General features: G+C 38.1%; 1 long non-coding RNA gene across 1 annotated transcript; it reads right to left on the bottom strand.

The window, feature by feature from the left end:
* Positions 1-315: 315 nt before the first annotated feature.
* LOC122293273 lies at positions 316-3804 on the bottom strand. The gene is made up of 4 exons (XR_006237226.1): positions 3603-3804; positions 2627-2756; positions 1814-1970; positions 316-1042 (listed from the first exon to the last, which is right to left on the bottom strand). It is a non-coding gene; the product is annotated as an uncharacterized LOC122293273 (long non-coding RNA).
* Positions 3805-20023: the final 16219 nt, after the last annotated feature.

Genomic DNA, 20023 nt, shown 5'->3' with positions numbered 1-20023 from the left:
TGATTTATATGATTCCAAATCCCCTACTCCCTTGTTAAAAAATTAAAAAAAAAAAAGTCCACAATCTCCACTACTAGAAGCACTCTTTAAAACAACTACTTAAATAAAAAGAATTAATGCGTTGGCTTCAGTTCTTTCCAAAACATTATGCATCCCTTCAAGTTTTCAACTTCAGTCACTCGAATCCCAACTTGAGGTTGGTGTAGTTCTGGTTCTTCTTGGTGCCGGATAATGCAAAAGAAGGTGGCTCCCAAAGAGCGACAAACCCACTTTACAAAGTGGTTGAGCTGATTAAAAATGAGCCCAGAACAAGGCAACAAGATCAAGAGCATCAAATCAATAGTTCTATACACAGTCGGTAAATGTAAATGGGATGGAGTCGGCTGACATGGCATCACGTCAGTCGCTATTTATTAAAAAAAAAAATACCAAAAAACGAATGAAAAAGCGGAAGAAAGCAGATTGAAACCATCCTAAGAATGGTTTGGACAATCCTAAGAAATTATCCCTGCCCCTCAACTTTGCTCATGGAGGAACCAAGCTTTTATGAATCTCCTACAGATGCCCTTGACATTATGGTTCTGATAGTAGCCGTTCCAGTTCATGATCAAAGTCTTCATCCCCTTGCAGTTGTGGAACCCCACACGGAAGTAAATCTCAAATCTCAACCACACACTAGAACCCGCGTGGGAGGGGGGGTCGCTGCTCTCTCCCCTCCATATCACAAACTAGAACCCATCCCTAGGCAACCATGTACATTCTTCCTTTCCTGGAACAAAAGTAGAAGTAGGTGCTTTTTGTATCAAAGTGAAATAAGAATGGCTTTGACAATACTAAGAAATTATCCCTGCCCATCAATTTTGCTCAAGAATGGAGGAACCAAGCTTTTATGAAGCTCCTACAGATGCCCTTGACAGTATGGTTCTGATGGTAGCCGTTCCAGTTCCTGATCAAAGTCTTCATTCCCTTGCAGCTGTTCTTCTCGCTGTTGTAGTACCAGCAACTGCTGTGGTTCTTCAGGAGGATGATGACTTGATCGTGTCTGTCGATAAAAAAATGTCAGTGCACGACCTAGTCATCTGCAATATTTTCCATGGCGTCTCCAATCAAGGGGGGGGGGGGGGGGGAGGGAGAAAGAGCAGCAACGAGGGATTGAATGCGATTTGCTTTCCTATGTGCAGTTCCATTCTACCTCACTTGAAATGCATACGTGTTGAAATGTGATTGGAAGGTGTAAAACCCCCTTATTCACCACATCCAGTTTGAAGTTAAATCCTATCTAAAACTATTTTCTCTCTAGGTATTTGGAACAGTACAAACCACCATATCATTCTAAAAACAACGTAAAAAAGGCCCGTCTCAAATAATAAGAAGTAAAAGCATAGAGGTGCAGGAGTAGTATTTGAAAGATTGGGACAGAGTTTGGTACTCAATGAACCGTAAAAACTTAAATCATTCCTGTCCCAAAGAAGATATTTACAAACTAAATGTTAATTAATTTCGCTCACAAATGCAAAGAATTCAAGGTCTTTGCTCCTCTCTTCTACTTTTATTTCATATGGGCGATCACATAGATCTTGCAGAAATAGCTACAAAGCTTTAGCTGCATATTACACGACAACAGGTCATAAATATCATATACAATAAGAAAACCAGAACATATTTTCACGAAATGAAGAATAAAAGCCCAAAGAAAAAGATAAATGTTGAAGGTGAAAAAAGATCTGTGAACTACTGACTAATTAAAAAAATAATTAGAAATAAGAAATATATAATCGGAAAAAAAGTGCTAAGAGTTGAACAAATTACTCACAGACTAGAAGAGACACAGCCATGGAAATCTTCCCAACATCCTCATCAGCTTGCATAATCTTCTTAATACGAGCCCATAAAAGAATTATATTAAACCAGAAAAAATAATCAGGTACAAAAATCCACCGGATTGGAGGAATGCCAATGCGTAACACAATCTACAGACAGCACATACTCAATTACTGAAGCATCAAAAATGAAGAAAAATAAGGAATAAAAATTCATAAAAAGTGAAACAGCAAAGCAATCGTGAGTATAATATATTAGAGGACCAAGTCCAAGGCCACTTGTCAGCAAAAAGTGGCATGATCAAACTAAACAAAAAAAGTAAATCTGCAGCGATAAAGTCCATAATACCCTCCCCCTTCTCTCTTACCAAAGAATATCTTTTGTGAAGTGCACACACAAGTATAATTTAGCAGAGTTCCTGGATTGTACCAAATCCATCTCAAGTCTACAACATACAATTGCTACTTTTAAACCGTCTAAAAGTTCTATAGATTCAGATTGATGTAATCCTTGATTAAATTTGCCTGCATGTGGGTTTACTGCTACCATAAAATTAATTAATGAAATCAAGCGGAAGTCTTTCCAACTCAGACCAGTAGTGAAATAGAAAAGGTTTTCCACAAGCAGAACCTAAAAGACATATAACACCAGTTTAGAGAGGAACAGAAATGACAGTTTACTGAAATTCAGTAGGAAAGATATCACAAACTAGACTTTCTTTGTATTAAGTCAACTATAGAACAAAAAAACAGTTAAAGGTGAAAAAAAACCAACTAATTTTAGAGAAACAGAAGTGAGAAGTTACCACAGGATCAGAAAAGGTTCCAGTACAAAGAGTAATGGGTTGGGAACTCTGAAGACCCACTTTTGAACTGAGTTGTCTTTCTTCACCATATTTTTTTTCTCAAGGCAGTGGAAAGGATGGTTTCTAGCCACTGAAATTTAAGCAAATGCAGATAAAAGATAAGTGTGGGTCAAGTGACACCATTTGTTGAAACTATACCAATATGGCAAACTAAAGAAGAAACAGAGCAGGAACTGTACGCCATGAATTTTAATATCGGGTCCATCTGCAATCATCTCTTGGAATTAAAAAAAATAACAATTTCCGAGATTATGTCAGGCCCATCTTTTCCACTTTCGTGCATGTGTATCTTTGTGTCTTCTTAAATGAGAGTACGGAGAGTACCCTTCCCTTTCGAGGTACTCGGAAGTAAAATTTAGACTACAGAATCTTAGAATTGGAAACTTTTTGCAAAATTTAGGATGTCAGTTGGAAATAGCATTTTTCACGTCCAGATTTTAACCAGAGAAAACGATCAAAATAAAAAAATTGTATAAACCTTTGACACTATGTTGCTAAAATAAATATTAAGAAAAAAAAAATCCAAGAATTTTTGTTGGAGCGAAAAACCAAAAATTTCAAATCTGATGCCTTCGACAAAAGAAATAAAAGCATAGATCAAATCTTGTAAGAAGCCAATATCCAAAATCCAGAACCTGAAGACCAAACGTAGTTCAGCAGAAATCACTTCGTGAATTATACTAATCCATACAAATAGTAGACCAGCAATCTCCAAACCGATCAAAATTTACCTAAACTACCTCAAGCAAACCAATCATAATATGCGCCCCACTCAAATAACATGTCCAAAAATCTCCTTTGAATGCCGATGCAAAAAATAATATAGATAAAATAAAACCCAAACCCATTCAAAAGCTCATCAACAACAACTAATGGGTCGCTCTCAGAATCAAAAGCAGCTAACTGTATCCCTAACCTTGCCAGCCGCTCGCTCTTCTCCAACTCTGTTGTTTGAGATCTCAGGGCACCGGGATCGTCTTCCCCAAGAGCTTGATCGCAGGGTCTTTTGCTTCCGACATTTCTCCTTGTCTCTGCTTCCTGTGTTTGTCTTTTTTATTCTCTTTCCTCAAAAAAAAAAAAAACCCGAGAGAGAGAGAGAGAGAGAGAGAGAGAGAGAGAGAGAGTGATCAGACGAGAGGGTGGGGGGGGGGGGGGGGTGGGGGTGTTCAGAGAGAGAATCGGAAAGAGAGAGAGGTGTGAGAGAGTGAGTTTCAGGGGGGTAATGAGAATGAATAAAAATGGATGAGTTGCCATTCTCGTTGGTTTAAAAGAAAAGGAAGGTAAAAAGACTAAAATATTTGTCGGCAAAACAAAAATAGAGGCAAACGGATTGTAATTTTGGAATAAAACTAAGGGCAAAATTAGAAAAAAAAATTAGTCGAGCCGATTCCCACTTTTATATATAGTCGATATAGTATAAGTAGATGTTATCTGAAAAATATTTTTTTATCCAAAGATGTTAGTTTTAGTGATTGTATATTGCATTGCAGGACACATGACTTGGTTGCATCAGATAATTGTTTAAAAAAATAACTCAATTAATCAGATAATTGTTTTGTACTAAATGGCCAATATATATAAAGTAAAATGGAAAGCATCAAAATTTACTGAACCCCCAATAAACATCAATCAGTCTAAACAAAGCCGCTAAAAGGACTCAACTTAGAAAATCTTACAATTAAAGAAAGCTTACACGTGTTCTTTATTTTTAGACGATCAACCTCCATAATTTTGTCTGATGGCCTAATGATTTATATGATTCCAAACTGCATACTCCCCAATCTCGACTACAAGTAGAAGCACTCTTTAAAACAACTACTTGAATAAAAAGAAGTAATGCGTTGACTTCAGTTCTTTCCTAAACATTATTCGTCCCTTCTACTTCAGTCACTGGAATCCCAGCTTGAGGTTGGGGTAGTTCTGGTTCTTCTTGGTGCCGGATAATGCAAAAGAAAGTGGCTCCCAAAGAGCGACAAAGCCACTTTACAAAGTGGTCGAGCTAATTAAAAATGAGCCCAGAACAGGGCGACAAGATCAAGAGCATCAAATAGGCAAACCAGAAGAGTGAGAGTGGCAAAATTAGAGAGGCCAGCAGTAAAATAGCCAATGGACCGGACATATCCCCCGTCTGCAACCTGAGACTCTCCATTGTTAGATCGAACTTGACCGAGGTCACAAGGCAGAAGAGGATGACACCGATGATGATCAGGAGTGTCAGGAGAAACATGGGAAAGCCAAGGAATTCAAGTACGAGGTTGTCATTTTGAGGCTGTTAGAAATGCACAGCGGAAAGTACCTCAAAGCCAGCTCGTAAAGTTGCTCCACAAGTTTCTTCCAGATTGACAAGAGTTCTCACTTGGTAGTAAAGCGTACCACGTAGTATAAAACTAGAGTAACGCTTTAACAATCCACAGCCTAAATACTCTTTAAGAGAGCACAAGAGAGAGAGAGAGTTTTTCTTGCTTCTTCCGTGTATTTTGCATCAAAGAGGGGGGGGGCTATTTATAGCCCCCTACACAACATGTGTTAGTGGAATGTTAGGTGAAATAGTGAGAGCACTTGAGAGTGTTTGCCCCAAGTGGGCGGCTCTCTAATTAACATCTCCCACTCGCACACAGTGGGCATGACCCTAGGTCAGCATCTCTCTAATGTTCTCAATCTTATTCATACAAGTAAATAGGCCGTGCGACCACCAAGCAAATCTATAGAAAGGTGGGAGTACATACACTAAATCTCTCCCAGAGAAGACTAGCATAGCAACATCCCCAAAATGTTTGGTTATGTCCTAGACTCATTTGATCGCATCAGTTCAAGCATTTTCGAAACCCTCTTGAGTTTTAGAAAAACTCAGAACAATGCTCGACTCTCTAAATCATTTCAATATGTTCACAACCTTAGTCGCTACCAATATGTAGCGTCATAGTTGACGTCAGCAAACACTATTGAAGATGCGATATCAAAGAATCTTCCCTTTGCACTCATATCATTCAACTTTGGTCAAACCGCTTTCCCAGCAATGCCTCTTTAGACCGTATTGATCATGGCCATAGACAACATGCCAAAGTAGCAGACATCATAACCTCCATCTTGTGACATAGTCAAAAGTAAAGGACACAAAAATGAAATGAGACTCACACAGTGAGAAAGAGGGGAACAATTTACTCACTTACTCATTTGGTCGAACAAGCACATGTAGTATGAAACACATGCTACGGTGGATTTCTCTTTCTCAAAGAGCATATGTCTATATCAACACCGTACAGATCTTAGTCTAGCCGCTTCTCAAGCGTCTAACCTGAGTTCCTCCATTTGCCCGCCTCCAAGGCGTCAAAGAGGATCTCACATCTGGCTAACCACAGGCTACATAGGTTGTGGGGTAACCCATGCATAGTCCTCTCATTGGACCTTATTTTAGCTCCCGCTAAAACGACATATCTTTGTGTCAACTAACTTATCCATTTGGACAAGTATCTTAGAACACAATGTCTCATCTCTACTCGCTTCTCAAGCGCTAGAGGCGATCGCTCGTGTGAGTGAGCCGATCTAAGCCTGTTGACATATCTTGTATGTGAAGACAATACGATAAAGACAATTTACTGAATCATATTGTATTAATATCCCAAAGGAAAGGTTACATCTCAATGTCATTTGAAACACAAAAAAACATTTTACAATCTACGCAGTCCTAGATTCCTAACATGAGCCTCAAAGACATCTCTTGCTATAGGCTTTGTTAAGGGATCAGCAACCATGCGACTCGTAGAGAGATGTTTCAGAACCACTTCCTTTTGCGCTACCATGTCTCTGATGTAGTGATATCTGATATCTATGTGTTTGGTTCTTCCATGGTACTTAGAGTCCTTAGCATATGCGAGAGCAGCCGTGCTATCGCAGAATATTGTCACCGAATCCGAATAATCCGTGCCAATGTCTAAATGCTTGAGGAATCTTCGTAACCAAACAGCTTCTTGAACTGCTGCAGAACAAGCTATGTATTCTGCCTCCATAGTGGATAAAGCTATACAAGGTTGTTTCTTGCTGCTCCATGTAATGGCGCCATTATTGAGCAGAAAGACATACCCAGTGGTTGATTTGCGCTCATCTAGGTCACTGCCCCAGTCGGCATCGCTGTAACCTTTTAGCTGCAAATCTGAACCTTGATAGCACAGCACATAATCTGCAGTTCCCTTGAGATATCGCATAATTCTCTTGACTGCTTTCCAGTGAGCCAGTCCGGGGTTAGATTGGAATCTACTCACTAAGCCAACTGCATAGCATATGTCAGGTCGAGTACACATCATTGCATACATCAGACTACCCACAGCATTAGCATAAGGGACACGGGCCATCTTTTCCTTTTCTATTTGAGTCTTAGGACATAACTCTTTAGATAAGTTCTCGCTTTTTGCAACAGGGATGTCAATGGGTTTACATTCATTCATTAGGAAACGCTCGAGGACTTTATTTATTTAAGTCTGTTGGGACAAACACAAAAGTCTCTTTGAGCGATCTCTGTAGATCTTAACTCCCAGAATGTATTCTGCTTTACCCATATCCTTCATCTCAAAATTGAAGGATAACCACTCTTTTGTGGCGACTATCAACCCTTTATCATTTCCAGCTAGTAGTATGTCGTCAACGTATAATGACAACATAATGAAACTCTTCTTGGACCTTTTGACATAGACACAATGGTCCTCTGTGATCATCGTAAACCCATTCGAAAGAACGGCTCGATGGAATCTGAGGTACCATTGCCTAGATGATTGTTTTAGGCCATATATAGATCGTTTGAGCTTGCACACTTTGCGCTCTTGACCTTTGACCACAAAACCCGTTGGTTGATCCATATAGATCTCCTCATCTAGTTCTCCATTGAGAAATGCTGTCTTAACATCCATTTGGTAGAGTTCCAAATCCATGTTTGCTACTATAGCTAGAATCAGGCGAATTGAAGCAAACCTCACCACTGGTGAAAAAGTTTCCTCATAGTCTATACCCTCTTGCTGGGTATATCCTTTCGCCACTAAGCGAGCTTTGTACTTATCTATTGATCCATCCGACTTGCGTTTGACTTTTAGAACCCATTTGTTCCCAATAGTCTTACGCCCTCTCGGTAGATCAACCAGATCCCAGACCTGGTTTGTCTTCATAGACTCAATTTCATCATTAAAAGCTTTCATCCACTCATCTTTAGTAGAAGATGAGAGAGCCTCATGAATTGACCTAGGCTCATCATCATCATGCGGAGCTACCATAAAAGCTTCCCCTTCAATCTCAAAACGACGACGGGGAATACTTTCACGTGTGCTTCTACGCGGCTGAGGTTGTTGTGATTGATTGACAAGCGGTGTGCTCCCACTCGGATTTAAGATTCTTTTATCATTTGTAGGAGCTCGAAGAATTTCTTCCTCATTCTCAACTAAATTCCTTGGAGCACTTTCCTCTTGTTCCACAATCTCATGAAGTTCCAAACTCCTATCAACCTCACCTCTACTTAGAAATTCATTCTCAATGAAGTCCACATCTCGTGATTCAATCTCAGTTACACTTCCATCAGTTTGTTCACCTATTAACACATACCCTTTAGAGTGTTCCGAGTACCTTATAAAGATACACTTCTTCCCTCTAGGGCCTAATTTCCCATACTTATGAGAAAGATCATGAACAAAACCCGTTGAACCCCATGGCCGCAAGCTACTCAAAATGGGTTTCTCGCCGGTCCATAGTTCATATGGGGTGGAAGTTACTGATTTGGAGGGCACTCGGTTAAGAATGTAGGCAGCAGTCAAAAGTGCATCCCCCCAAAAAGAAATTGGTAGGTTTGCTTGCGCCATCATTGACCTAACCATCTCAAGCAGTGTTCGATTTCTCCTTTCCGCCACGCCATTTTGCTGTGGCGTACTTGGCATCGTTAACTGTCTTTTGATTCCTTTTTCATCACAGAGCCTTTTAAAATGCTCAGAGAGATATTCTCGTCCTCGGTCAGTTCTTAGAGTTTTTAAACTCTTATCTAACTGATTCTCGACCATTCTTAGATATCGCCTAAAACATTCCAATGCTTCAGACTTATGGGAGATTAAGTAGACATGACCGTAACGTGAAAAATCATCTATAAAGGTGATGAAGTAGACACCTCCGTGTCTTGCCCTCACACTCATTGGACCACAGATGTCTGAGTGGACTAATTGCAGTGGAAAAGATGCCCTTGTAGCTTTTCCAAACGGTTTTCTCTTAGCTTTTCCCATTAGACAATGTTCACACGTGGGCAAGATGACTTTAGCGAGATTGCCCATCAAGCCTTCTCTAGCTAATCGAGTCATTCTATCTTGCCCTATATGGCCAAGCCTAGCATGCCATGTGTATGAATCCAAATTATCAATTGATGAAGAAAGAAAAGCAATGGATTCATTTATATTAGAATAAACCAAATCCAATATCATAAAACCGTCTCGAAGAAAAGCTTTGCCATAAAACACATGCCCCAAATGAAAGGAAACAAAATTGTTTTCAAATACAATTCGAAAACCAAGTTTCAATAGAGTAACAACTGAAAGTAAGTTTCGTCGGATCTCGGGAGCATATAGCACATTGTGGAGGAAAAGAGTGCGGCCACCCCGCAAGTCCAGCTTGTAGGTACCAAGTCCCAGTACCTCCACGCTAGCTCCATTCCCCACCTTGATATCACGGCTCCCAGTTGGAATCCGGCGATACTCCACAAATCCGACTCTATCTCGCGCTATGTGCTCGGTCGCTCCTGAATCAACAGTCCACAAAGGATAGGATTCAGCAACCATCACATGGCTTGTTACAAAAACAATGCGAGAAAAGTCAGAGTGTACCTTCTTCGGCTCAGTGCAATCACGAGCGAAGTGGCCAATCTTTCCGCAGTTGAAACACTCTAATTTTGACTTGTTTTTCCCGCGCTTGCCCCTTTTGGTGCGCTGAGAAGTCCCTGACACCTTTTTAATATGTCCAACAGCTACTCCATTCTTGGACTTCTTGCGCTTAGGCCTTGATGCCTTGCGCGAACCAGCATTAGCCACATAGGCCGTATGATTGGGCTTAGCAGCCTCTAGGCGCTCAGCCTCCAATTCCAAGTGACGCGAGACATCATCAAAGTCTTTGATATTCTCGTTATGCGTCAGGTTCTGGCTCATATTGTCCCAAGAATTCGGTAGTGATCTTATCACTGCCTGCACTTGCTGTTCATCTGTCAGGTTGTTTCCTGCCGACCTAAGTTCGCGGATCATAGTTGACATATCCCTAAGATGCTGCTTCATCGTGTGGTCAGAGCGCATCTTATAGGAGTCAAACCTCATGGTTAATCCACGCAACCTAGTGGCTGAAGTTCCACCAAACTTCAATTTCAAAGCATCCCACATGCTTTGGGCAGTGTCATAGACCTCGAACTCACACATTAGATCATTGTGCATGCTGCTTAACATAATTATGCGCGCGCACCGACTTTTCTTAGCCCATTGGGTATAGGCTTGTTGATCTATCTTGTGTTGTTCCGAGTTCCCTTCCTCGGGCTTAGTAAGAGTGTGAGATAAGGCCTCCAAGACCTCTTGCTCATCTAAGACATACTGGATCTTGCGATGCCATATGTCATAGTTTTCCCCATCTAATTTCTCCCCTTTGTTTAAATCGACAACAATACTCTTGGATGCCATTTCACTACAATGCGCAAAGACGGGATATTACTCACACACCTTAGAAATCTGCCGCGTCCTTTCAAGTTAGAAAAAGAATAATTTAGACATGTCGCAAGATCGAAAAATCGCTAAGCTTTAGAATCATCTCTTGTGCCACAATATCCAATTATTAGACTTCTAGCCCAATTCCCGTGCAAATTTTAAAAAACGAATATGGGAGAATTTATCATCATAAATCTCAACCATACTCCCACTATCTTAAGTAGTCATTTAGACCTAGTCACATGTAAAGACACAACTTACTAAAATCTGCAGTAACCTTTTGGGCCAGTCTACAAGGACAGCTACTCAGATCATGGCAACCTGTTGGGCCAGTCTACAAAGATGGTTCATATGAGACCATTACAGTCCATTTTTCTTGTTCCATCAGTGCATTTACAGTTCTTACTGGGGTCACCATGGTCTTTTGGCTATACAGTGCATTTACAGTTCTTACTGGGGTCACTGCAATTCTTTCAGCCTATCATTCACACTGACAATTCTAACTAAGACTACTCAATGGGATTTTCTATTTTATCACTGAAAGAAATAGAGACTAATGTCCAAACATTCAAGTCTCAAACCCAGCTTTCATAGATGATAAAATAATCATATTTCCACATGTTCAATACACACATACATGTTATCACATTTAATCTCAAAATTAAATAAAAGATCACATGTAATATAACATTATGGAAAAAAAATAGCATGAAAACAAATATTCACATGTTATCACATTTAATCTCATAATTAAATAAAGGATCACATGTAATATAACAATATATCTAAACATATATTGAATCATGCAAAAAAAAATTTTTTTTTTTTTTTTTTTTTTTTTTATAATTATTATATTTTCGGGTTTAAAAAAAAACACAGAAAAAAATACTGGGCTTAAAAAGCCCAGCCCCTTTTTTTTTATTCTGTTTAAACCCAAAACCAAAAATGGCCCAAAGGGCCCAAGCCCAGCCCGGCCCATAGAGGATAGATGACTCAAGTCATCTTCTTCCTCCCGCGAGTTACTGTTCACGTGAACAGTAACGCCGAAAAAAAAATCCCAGCTGCTGCTTCTGGACATCACCGGCGCCCCCGATCGCCGGAAAGAACCTCCGGAGGAGGCTGGGTGCTGCCGCAGCACCTAGGGAGGTGCTTGCAGCACCTGGGTGGTGCGCGCAGCACCTCACTGGTGCGCGCAGCACCACGTTGGTGCTGGCAGCACCACGGTGAGCGCAGCACCGAGCCGGCGCTGCTCTGGTGCGCGCAGCACCTCATGGTGCGCAGCAGCACCGAGCCGGCGCTGCTCTGGTGCGCGCAGCACCTCACGGTGCGCAGCATCGAGCCGGTGCTGGCAGCACCTCACTGGTGCGCCCAGCACCGAGGTGGAGCGGCTGGTGCCTCCACAGGTGCGCGCACGGTGCTGCTCAGCACCCAGGCAGTGCTCGCAGCACCACTGGGTGCCTCCACGGTGCACCATGCACCGTGGGCTCCATGGGTGCTTGCGGCACCGTGGTGCGCGCAGCACCACTGTAGTGGTGCCGCGCAGCACCCTACGGTGCGCGCTGCACCACCAGGCTCAGGTGGTGCGCGCTGCACCACTGTAGCGGCTTCGGCCATATATATATATATATATATATATTTTTTTTTAAAAAAAATGCAGCATCACATATGCGCAAATAAAAAAAAAAACACAGTTTACATGAAAGAAACTGGAAGCAATTACTAAATGTCTCTGATACCAATTGTTAGAAATGCACAGCGGAAAGTACCTCAAAGCCAGCTCGTAAAGTTGCTCCACAAGTTTCTTCCAGATTGACAAGAGTTCTCACTTGGTAGTAAAGCGTACCACGTAGTATAAAACTAGAGTAACGCTTTAACAATCCACAGCCTAAATACTCTTTAAGAGAGCACAAGAGAGAGAGAGAGTTTTTCTTGCTTCTTCCGTGTATTTTGCATCAAAGAGGGGGGGGCTATTTATAGCCCCCTACACAACATGTGTTAGTGGAATGTTAGGTGAAATAGTGAGAGCACTTGAGAGTGTTTGCCCCAAGTGGGCGGCTCTCTAATTAACAGAGGCCGAGACTTGTCTTGGGATATTAGAAACCTCAGGGCCAGGCCAATGGTTGGGAGGAAGACATATCTCAGATCCACGAAAAAACGCATCCTCTCTTGATCGGCAGAAATTGTGTTATTGCATAGGTGCAGAGAGAAGACGGACTCCATCGAGTATTTATAGAGCATGTGGTGACGCAAGAGCGGTCTTTGAATCTTTGTTACGCTTAAAAGCTTTGGACCCTCGTACACTTTGCATCATTTTTTTGCTTTTTTTTTTTTAATTTTTTTCTTATTAAATATGTAGTATATAGATATTAATATACTATAGAATTTAATATATGGAGACTGCAGATAGAATTTAATATAGAGAAATATTTTTTGCAGTCGGAAAATACAGTCGGCGTGCAGTCGTGGAAAAAAAAGTGAATTAATACGAGACCTACATGAAAAAAAATTATTTTTATAAATTTTTTTTATTCATGTAGGTCTCCCTCAATATAAAATAATTTTTTTATAATTTTTTTTTATTCATTCCGTACAGTCGACTACACGCTGACTGCATTTTCCGACTGTATCTAGCAAAGCCCTTTAATATATGAGAAATGCAAATAGAATTTAATATATAGAATTTAATATATGAGGACTGATCTGATTGTTTGTATGATTGTTTTTAGGTAATTCCTATATAGTTAAGAGTATTTTTCTTTGTTAACAAAATGATAACAAATGGAATATGGTTCCAGTAAATTAGAATATTGATAAAATTAAGTCCACATTGAATTAGTTAAACACTTTTATATGAAATATTAGTTACAGTAAATCTATCTCACATTCTATATATGAAAAGAATTGTAGCTTCTTTAAACTAATATTTTATTATTTTTTATCCCACATTTGAGATTTTTTTATTATAGATATGAGATTTTAATGGATTATATATATGAGATTTTTATTTACATATGAGATTTCACCATCTATATATATATATGAGATTATCATATTATAGATTATTGAATTGTGAAAATGAAAATGAAAATGAAAATGACTATTGGAGGTTATTGAAGATAATAAAAATTAATGAAAGAAATATAAATAATAAAAAATAATTTTTTTTTTATTATTGAGAATGTAATAATTAATCTAATGTAGATTTTAATTGTTAAATAATTAATTAAAAACTAAAAAGTTACATATTTTTTTCAGATTTTAATTGTTAAATAATTAATTAAAAACTAAAAAGTTATATATTTTGAAAATTTTAAAAAATTACATATTTTAAAAATTGACACGAGGAAACAATGCGACTGCTCTGACAATATCCTCGACGGGAAAGTGCAGAAGTGTCCGCTTCACCCTCACCAAATTAACAATAAATGCTTGTTAGCGATATCAGGCAACGATCGGAAGGCTAGGATTATTAGCTTGTTTTAAAGATAAATGAAAATTTTATAAATTATACCGACAAAGTCTTTCTTTGGTGGAAGTCAAAATTTATTTCCTGTCCACCACTCATACGGTCCAACCATTCCGAAATCTCTCTAAATTGTGTCATCCTCACCTCTTTCCCTCCTACCCCACAACAATACACCACGCCATCATGAAGCTTTAACTCCTTTAGAAGTTCCCAGGATTTCCCCCTTTTACTAGCTTTAGGTTCCCATAAAACCAAGCAGCCAATCCTCCTCCCCATTACTTCCCTAAACCCATAGGTTGATATGTCATTGAGAATAATTCAGCAACTCAACCTGATCTTTTATTTTCCATAAACCAATCAATCCACCACTCAACCCCCTAGGTTCAACAACTACACATCCCTCCATATTCAATTTTCTCTTAACACTAGTAGCCTTTTCAATACGCATTCTTATCTTTATTAAAAGAACAATCTCGAATCTCTTCTCCCTTACCATCAAGTAGAGAGAGGGACTAAACTGTCTGGAGGTTCTCAAGCCTCCAACAGTTTCAACTGAAAATTTTTATACAGGGCATCCAAATGGCACATGCATTCTATATACAAAGGCGCTTCACGCCGGTCGGGCTGTAAATTAGATAAAAACAACCCTCCATTCATGTAATGCCACGTAAGAAAAATCAGTGTTAGACAAATGGGGTCAACCACAGGGAATCATCAATTCGTTAACCCCATTTTCGTCTTTCCGTCTGCAAGCCCTTCTCCCCTTCTCGCATAGCACTTGTCTCGGACGCATCCCATCTCAGCACAACGCCGACTCTCACCCTCCTTTATCTGCATCGTCGTTTGCCCTTTTGTTTTGTTTTGCTCCATCGTGTCCTGCACGACCAACGCAACCCCCTCATAAACACCTTAGCTGCGACAACCCCTCGCCGCCGTCACACCGACCCAAGCACGGCTGTCGCGCGGTGAACAACACCACCAAGTCGATTGGCCACCGTTTGGGCCCTTCGGTTCCTCCATCAAAACTCACGCCCAGCCGCGTCGCACTTCTCACGGCAATGCCACCGTGAACCTCCCCACCAGAGCAGCCCCAACGGTGAGAACCACCACCACCAGCCACTGATTTCCGCCTAACCACCCCTTAAGCAAGTTTTTTTTTTTTCCCATCTCTCTCTCGTTGCTTTTGAAGAAGAGAGTATTTTTCTGATTTTTTTTTTTTTTTGTGCATTTTCGCCTAGCCCCGTCGCACTTCTCACAGCAACGCCGCCATGAGTCTCACCACCAGAGCAACCCCAACGCTCTTTTTCCTCACAGCTATCGGTCTGGTTGTTGCCCACCCAAAAACCCATATCAGGTGAGATGCGGTCACACCATCGTAAAGATGAAATGCATACGTGGCAGAAGTGTATTGGCGGGTTGATTTTAATGGGTTATCAGCCCAACCGGTCAGAAGCTTTTCTCTTCTATATAAACAAAGTTGACATTTTTTTTTTTTAAGTTTTATGAGATTCCATTTCATCTATTTTTAAACGGATTCGGCAATAGGACATCTCCTGTTACAAAGATCAACGACCAATATTACATATCTCAAATCTACGAAAAAATGCATCCTCTCTCTGTTTTACAGGAACTGTGTTATTGCATAGGTGCATAGAGAAGAATGGTATTTAACTATCTATAGATTATAAGAACATATGAGCGGCCTTTATCATCTTTATTTAACTATCAATAAATGCTTTGCTAAACGATATATCACTATAATAAGTGGCATTTGCCTGGAATTTACAACATCAAAACTCAAAATTGTGCCTCCTGATTTGTTTGAATTTACAATAATATGGGATTTCTTTATGGACGTAACTGATGGAAAGAGTGCTGATACATTTATAAAAAAAAATTATATAAAATAATCTTACGAATTGGTATGATTTCATCTGATCAATTATATCAAGTAATTTTATAATTCGTTAGATCTACTTTATAATAAAAATAGTTTTATAATCTGACGAACTATATCATGCCATGTCAGTTTGTATAATTATTTTTATGTAATTCTTTTATGATTATAGTATTTTCCTTTATTAACAAAAAGATAACAAAGGGAATATGGTTCCACTTCCACAATCAATGAGTACTCGTTTATTCACGCATATATGGTTATAACAAAATCATATCCATAAGTAAATAATTAAGGCCCCGTTTGTAGGGGTGTACAGGAACCGACGCCACCGGCCGCCTCCGACGGGAACCGACCAGCCGCGTCAGGAACCGACCGGAACCGCCGATGAACCGGTCGGCGGACGGCAGATATTCTTCAAAACCAACCAATATCGGTTCGGCAGCGGTTTGACCCTGGTTCAAACCGCTGAACCGGCCGACTTAATAAGGTTTATTATTTTGATTTATATCTTACTTAAACGACGCCGTTTCACTTAAGTGAAACGGCGTCGTTTAAGATCTGCAGTTAAAAAAAAAAATTAATGAAACGGTGTCGTTTGGCTTAAGCCAAACGGTGCAGTTTCATTTTAGGGTTTAAACTAAACTCCATCTTCTTCCTCGATTTTCTTCTCCTTCTTCTCTCTCTCTCTCTCTCTCTCTCTCTCTCTCTCTCTCTCTCTCTCTCTCTCTCTCTCTCTCTCACGGCGCAGCATGGCAGGTCAGAGGGCCTCTCTCTCTCTCACTCTCAAATCGCAGTGTCGCGACTCGCACCTCTCGGCTCTCGGCGTCCTCTCTCACCCAGTTAGCAGTGCGGCATCATCGCCTGAAAATAAGCCCCGTCGCCACCGAAGACGTCGACGAACCAACCGGAGTGACGCCGAAACCGATGTAGACGGTTTTCTCCCCTTTAAACAGCCGATTTCGGTCGAGATTTCTCCTCTTTTAAATATATCGGTTCAGTTTCAGTTTTGGTCCAAAACCGAAACCGAATGATCGGTTTTCACCCCTACCCGTTTGAAATCTGAACTATCTAATTTTAAGTTAAGTCTAAGTTATAACATCCAAATATTAAAATTCTCACATTATTAAATTCATCTCAACTTAAAGTCTCTTTCCACCTAAGACCTATAATTATGTTTAATTCAATATTTTTTTATACACGAGACCCAGAGTCTTTTTCAACTTTTTATAAATATATCTAAATTCATCTTAGCATCTTTCACTTAAATTCATCGAGCCAGTTTTCTTTATTCATTTTTAGGCTTGATACTTAAGAAAAAACACATCTTTAGATATTATCAAAAAAATTTATTTTATTATCTTAACTTATTATTATTTATAAAAAAAACTTAACTCATTGCAATTCAATTTAGCATTTAAACGGATCCTAATTATTATTAGAAGTGAAACCATGCAATTAGCTTCACTTGTCAAAGTTGTCACGTTAAGGGTCTCGAAGATGTTAAGGTGGGTCGTGTCTTCGAAGAAAAAGTCTGATCGGAATAGTAATAATAATAATAATAATAAAATCTGTGGTTTTAAGGCATTGGATCCCTGGCCAGAAGGACTTTGACCCCAAAAGTTTGGACACGTTCTAAGTTCTGACGCCAAATTCGAAGGGAGGACAGAAAATAGAAAAATATAATATTAAATTTTTCTGCTCGTTTGCCTTCCTCCCCGCTTCCCTCGTACCTACTACACAACCGCCCGCCCGCCCGCCTCCCCCCTCTCCTCTCTCTCTCTCTCTCTCTCTCTCTCTCTCTCTCTCTCTCTCTCTCTCTCTCTCTCTCTCTCCACAACAGATTAACTTATGTCAGAAATCAATCAATTATCAAAGACGGATCGTAATATTTCCTATATGTTTCCAAAAAGAAAAAATCTCTGCTTTTCTTAAATAATGATAGATATAATTTTAATGTGCACTCTTTTTTAATAAAAAATTAAAAAAAGAAAAGAAAAAGTAAAATTAATTATTAAAAAATAATTTTTTTAGATAGATTTTAGATTTAGAAAAATGCTATTTCACCCTAATAGTGCTTCCGATGATTTCTCCCGAATCTTTATTTTTTTTACTTAATGATTAAGAAAATATTTTTTAATGATGTTGTGAATTTTTATATTTTTTAAAAAATATTTAATAATATAAAAAAGTGAATGAAAAAAATTTTAAAATTTTTTTTTGCCATGTTCGGTGACTTCTCAGGCTATATCTTCGGACGATGTAGCAGTGCTCTTTAGATTTATCCACCTTTTTAAAAGAAGTGTTTAAGACTTACATATCTAAAACTATAAATACATTTTAATTAAATAAAAAAATCCATATTTTATCATTTAATTTTTCTAGCATTCATATGAGTATGAAAAAGTTAAAGATATGTTTATTTCTATCATATTATTTCAAAATTAATATTTCATAAGCAAAATCCAACAAAAAGAAAAAGGAACCTATTTTATATAAAGAATGGGTTTGAATCAATCAAATGAACTAGTTCAATAAATTGGTCTGCATCTTTTGAATCCATGGGTTTAATATAATAATATTATTTCGTTATCTTTATCTAATTTACTCGTTATAGGCATTGAAACTCAACACCTAACCACCAAACTCAACGCACCAGGACTATTAATAAAGTTATATATATATTTTTAATTTTTTCTTAATGATTAGAGATGTTGAAAAAAGACCCGAAAGAAAATTATAAAAAAACAAAAATTTCAAATCTACTATAAAGTAGTAGAGAGATAATAAGAGAGTAATAAATGTATTATTACCTTATCTAAAACTAACAACTGCCAATCTATTTGGGATAAGTAACTACTACAAACAACAATACTGATACATGATCATTCAACCCTCTTCATCATAATTTTCTTCATCCTCATTTATTTTTCTACTTAAGTTGGTGAGTTGAATAAGATCAATGGCCATTTTTTCCATGTCAGATAAGGACCAGCCAGAATATGTAAAATGTGTCGTTTCCAAAACGGGCTAAACAAACAATTCTTCTACCGACAGTTAGGATGCGTAAGCTAATGAAATCGGCTACCTTTTTTTAAGGTATTAAGGTATAATCTGAATAGTAAGGTATAATCTGAATAGTAATAAAAAAGTAAGTAAAAAATAATAATATAATATTAAATAGTATTAAAAAATAATAAATAGTAATAAAAAATAGATAAAAAATAATAATAAAATAATAAATAATAATGAAATATATTAAAAAGTGTTAAGGTATTTTCAACACTCAAACACTCAGGAGTAGGAAATAGGAATACGAAGTATCTTTTTTTATTATGTATGCACTTACATCCTTAAGTTTGACAATAAGATAAAACGTAAAATTTTCATCTCATTTTATTCTATTATTATAATTTTTTTAAATTTTTATATAAAATATAATAAATAATTTAAATTTTAAAATAATAATAATATTAAAAAATAATATTTTAAACTTTTATCTAAAATAAAAAATTCTCATCCAACGTTACTTGGGAAATACAAAATTACAGTGTCTAAATTTGGAAGGTATTCACGCGGTTTTATTCCAATCAGACTCTTCGAATACAACCAACAAGTCAACTACGCCCTCGGGCCTCCCCCATCCGGCCCCATCGAAGACTTTTTACTTTGGGTTTCAACGACTGACCTTGGTATGTATACATTGTATAGCCAACGCTCCCTTTTTTTTTTTTTTTTTTTTTAAATGAATAATTTTACTTATTATCTTGAGACGTATAATAATTTTACTTATAATTCAACAAAATAAGATGGACTCGTTGGTGGGGCTAGACTATTCTTGATTGATTGTAGGGATGTAAGAATAAACCGACAAATCAAAAAATCGATCTGGACCGATCGGTCCGATTTTCAACCGATTCGGTTTATAATCGGTTATTTCATTTTAAAAACCGGTCAAATCTGGTCCAGAATTGATTTTATATTTTATTAATTTTTAATATTATATATAATATATATAATTATGTATGAAATGATATATTATAATTTATAACATAACATTTTAATCTTAAACATAAATATTTATTTGATCATATATTTTAAATATAAAATATATATTAAATACATTTTACTACCTAATAAATTCTCTATATTTCTTTTGATAAATGCATTAGTAATACTAATATACTTAATATATTAAAACTGGAAAACCGGATCGGACCGGACCGGAACCGGTAAAACCGGACGTACAGGTGCTTAATCAATTTTTAAAAATA

Source organism: Carya illinoinensis, chromosome 14, assembly GCF_018687715.1.
Source record: "Carya illinoinensis cultivar Pawnee chromosome 14, C.illinoinensisPawnee_v1, whole genome shotgun sequence".
NCBI lineage: Eukaryota > Viridiplantae > Streptophyta > Magnoliopsida > Fagales > Juglandaceae > Carya > Carya illinoinensis.
The sequence above is the reverse complement of the archived record's forward strand: the minus strand, read 5'-3'. Positions and strand labels throughout refer to the sequence as shown.